Source organism: Paralichthys olivaceus, chromosome 9 (genome assembly GCF_024713975.1).
Source record: "Paralichthys olivaceus isolate ysfri-2021 chromosome 9, ASM2471397v2, whole genome shotgun sequence".
Classification (NCBI taxonomy): domain Eukaryota; kingdom Metazoa; phylum Chordata; class Actinopteri; order Pleuronectiformes; family Paralichthyidae; genus Paralichthys; species Paralichthys olivaceus.
The window spans coordinates 25,669,314-25,673,986 of NC_091101.1; positions in this window are offsets into that span (position 1 = coordinate 25,669,314).

The window sequence follows — 4,673 nt, forward strand, 5'->3', positions numbered from 1 at the left end:
AATGTATCTCTAATTAACAGGAAGTATCCTGAGGCCCGTTAAAGAGAGACATTTTCTTAATATCGCCCCGTCAATCGCCCCTTTGTGTGTCAGAGGGCTCCTGGATTTAAAATATTAGTTGCCCAGATACATTTCATAAGATGGGTTTTAAATTACAGCATAACTCTCTCCTAAATAATATTGAAACCAGTTTCTGTCTTCATATAACTCCTGATTTACTTGCTCCTGGTCTGCAGAGGCTGCAGAAGTACGGAGAGTGTTCATAAAGATCAAGATGTTTTAGTTTATACCACTTAAGAAGTAAAACATGTTTGTATCCTCTCGGTAACATACACTTCAAATCTGTTGATAGAGGTTTAAAAGATAGAGACACAGAAGAGGGGAGGACCAAGTATGGCCCCCTGAGGGACACCAACAGTGTTACAACAACACAAAGCATTTAACACAAATGTTAATTATATTATTGTGTGTTATTATTCAAACAGCGTTAAACAATTCAAGCAAAACTAGAGGGTCCCACTGTGTCCTACTGGCTTATTTACGTGTGTAGAATAATGTCATTCTTACGATAAGTGTGTGAATCCATGTCAACACACAAGGAATCTTCTACAATCAGCTGTTTCGATCGGTATTCAGCCGGTGTTGTGTGACATCGTTGTGTTTTTTCTTTTAAAAACAACGTGGAAAGCGTATTTCCCACAATGCAATTATTCTGCTCCCCTGCGTTAAATTATTCACACACAACTACAATGGGTACTTTATGCATGGACTGCAGTTTACAATATTAATACCATTAACCATACCCGCCCATCATCTCCGCCCAAAAGTGGACCTTTAATTGAATACACGGACTTTGCTGCATTAAGCGAACATGCTAACGTAGCAACCATAACTCCCGGTGTGCGGTGAGGACGACAAAAGTCTGACGATGTTATTGTGTGCGTGAAGCCACCGGGAGAAACTACAGAAAGAGAAAGATATATTTATTTCTTTTTATTTCAATGTGCTCACATTCATGTTGGTTCAAAATACTCCAGACACTATTGTAATGTTAAAATCTCATAAAGTTGCACATGAATTTCTTCAGAGATAATTAAACATCGAGGGGATTTATAAATAAATGATTTATATTAGTATGATTATATTAAAATGATGGAATGGCTTATTTTTCTAAAGGCTATAACACAATGAATTTACTAACTGAATTAGATTAAAATGCTGAGAAGCATTTTAATAACAATCAAATTAAATTCCTAAGTGTTTTTTCTGAATCCCTCATGATGTCGTGTCTTAGCCAAAGACTAACCATGAAAAAACATGTCCGGCACTTATTCAATTTGAGCAATGCATTAGAGAGGGATTCTCGTTTGAGATGTGATGCGAACATATATTGGACTTCAAGTCACTGATCTGTTTCAATCTGTCTCCCCCGCCTCTCTCAAACACAGAGGGCTTCAGTTCCGTGTCAGGGCCTAACCACCGACGGCAATCTGAGCCCGTTCAACTGTTTAATGACGGCGGTGACGACCAGGGATCTGTGGCCGAGGTGAGAAGAACACAACAATTCAATAATGCAGGAAATGCTAATGCTTTACCCGTCCCACAGGGCTGTGTGTGCTGGGGGGTTCCACTCAGACAACGAGCAGAACAATGACAGTTCCGTGATATTGTAAATGTTCATCTTTAAAGGTGCAGTGTGTAGAATTTAGTGACCTCTAGAGGTGAAGTGTCACATCGCAGCTGAATGCCCCTCGCCTCACCCTCCCCTCCCGAACATGAAACCTGTGGTAACTTTAGTAAATGCACCGTATGTAAGTCTCTTAATGCATCCATGCTAGTCACATAATGCTAAAGCTTACTTTTCCACATTTCTATAATTTAATGGGATTTCATGAGATTACCCAAAAAACCCGTCACTAGGGACGTTTCACATGTCAAGTTCATGCACTTTAAACTTTTCTGTTAGTTAGGGTGGGGGATGGGGGGGGGTTCAGTGGTAAAATCAGGAGGCATGAAATGACATGTGAGATGCAATTTGATGAATCCAGGCTTTATAATTACACTTTTATAATTAATGGGTATATGATAAAAACCGTGGTTGACTTTGTGTTTTAATTTCCACGTCAATATAAAGGTTGTTCCGCTGCAAACACCTCTGCTCAGCAGCACTTTCTATACAAAGTGGACCAATTAATGCAAACCCAATAAGTTGAGTTGTTATTTGAAACAACAGAACGTCCCTACTTTCACCTTGTTGTGTAACAAACAACCGATGTTAGTACACTTCTTTCTCTTATTGCATATTTGCATTTACGTTTGCAGCTGGTTGGAGTTTTAACTTGACCATGTGAGATTGTTGTTGAGTGGATGGCGAGAGGTTTATTTCAGATTCTATGCACAGGTGATGGTACGTCTGCATGTTGGTTATTAATTTCTTTCTTTCCGATTGTGGCCGAGCACAGAGAGATTCAGGGGAGAGGAGTCTAAGTCTGAGAGAAATTGAGGTGCTGGGTTAGATCAGGAATAGAGTGGTGGGTGGGGGGGGGAGGTTGGCATGTGATTCAATTTATAAACAGAAAGCTGCTGAGGAGCACCTGTCCTCACAATCTGTCCTCCTCCTCAGTGGAGCTCTGCGACGTCCTCTCTGACAGAGGCTGTTTGATGACGACTTGCATCTCCGCTCATCTGTGTATTTCAACAACTGTGTTTCTTCTTTATACCAATGCAATAATTCACTTTTCTCTGAAGCTTCATGCTCTATTGTCTCATGGCACAACAAGGACACATGTGTGTGTCTCACTCCGTCATCATAATCAATGGGCCGACACTCCAGCAACAGATATGAACTCTCGTGTGTCATTTTCAAGGACACATCATCCAAGTCGTCCATCGTTTCATCCCTCCAGGTTTCTTCGCCTGTTGTTGCTGTGTCTTCTGCACTGTCTTGGAAAAAAGGGAGACAGATGAAGTTTATCCAGAGCAATGAGCCTAAACATAATATTAATGCGAGTGGCCCCTGGGTCCCCTGGTTAATAGGTTCTGACACCTTGGCATGGACTTGATAGATCAGTCGCCAAACAGACGAAGGCTGCGGGCATGGAAAGCCTTATTACAGCCTGACGGAGGAGAGTCCCTGCGGAGATCCATCACCCTCTGGGGAGCCGTGCACATGTATGTTTGTAGATTTAGAGAAGGTGTGTGTGTGTGTGTGTGTGCAGGGGACATTGCTGGCAAACGGAAATCTACAGAGTGCCAAGCTTTGCACAAGGTGAGGCTCTGTTTTTGCCCCCTGGATGAGTGTGAATATGCAATGTGGTTGTGAACCCTCGGGGGCTCAGAGGTATTTCATTGTTATCTGGACGGACTGGGGGGGGATTTGAGAAGGTGCTGCAACTCACAAGGTGGAAAATTTGAAATAATTATTTCTTATTATATAATTATTAGATCAGAACGAAAACAAAGAACCTTGTGCTGTTAGGATCATAATAACTTCCACACAAGACCACAACACACTTTTGTTTTAACATCTATCCACTTACAGATTATTTGCACTTACTCTGTAGAGCACATGTCTCCACCAAGGTCCAACAGTCCCCTTAAAAGGAAATAAAACAAATCAAGATTTTGTTTTCATCAGGATCCTGGGAAATTATCATTCATTTTAATTTTAAAGAAAGTGAAAAACTAAAAACCTGGTTCTGCACTTTTGTCTTTGGCTCGTGTCCCATTCTTCCACCAAGTTCTGTAGAAATCTGTTCAGTATCAATCAAAGAAATAAACACAACAAGGGACAAGTGGGAAAACTAAACCTTGGTGGAGGTAAAAACAATAAACGTAATAAAGTCCTGTGTGTTTTATTCACCACAAATGAAACACTCCTGATGGAACACGTGGACTGAGACCCACCAGATTTTCCAGCGGTCGTGGCGGTTGATTGTTTGAACACCACTCGAGTTCTCAAATGAACACACCAAGCAAATACGCCCATTAAATATATTTTGAACAGAACCTAGCTATTTAGGGAAACACTTCCTCTCTGATTCCGGCGCTAACATTGCAGGCATGCATGCACAGCACGCTGCCGTCAACATCAAACCCTCAACATGCAGAATAATAATGTCCCCTATCAATAAATAAAGAGAGCTCTGCTTTGCACACAGTGTGAGGAGCAATGGTCGAGCTGGGAGTGGAGCCCTGTCAGCACAGAAGCTTCCTGGGACACAGTTGGAAGTAATGTTGGGTAACAGGCGGCCAAGCAGTGTGAGAGACCCTCCTGTGGTCAAAAGGTCACATGTCGAGATTCTGCAGGAACCATGTTACCTGCATCGACACAATCTAGTGCAGACCGTGTTCCCTTGTGTCCAGTTTAATTAGTGTGGAAGTGGAATTACTCGTCTTGCTGCTCAGAGTAAAGGTTTAGTAAAAACATTCATAGCTTCGTCACTAGCACACAATGATTCCTGGGATAGTTTGGCTCAGGAAGGACCCACCCATGGGTGAGCCTTCAGAACAGGACCGCCTACTCACGTCACTGTGACGCAATCAGCTTTGATTCAGGACTTTTGTCCGATTTTGTAGTTTTGACCTTCCTTCCCACGGATGGTCACCAGAATTACAAACACAAGTAGGTCACACCTGTTTGTTTCCTGCAGACAAAGACCATGTTATCACAC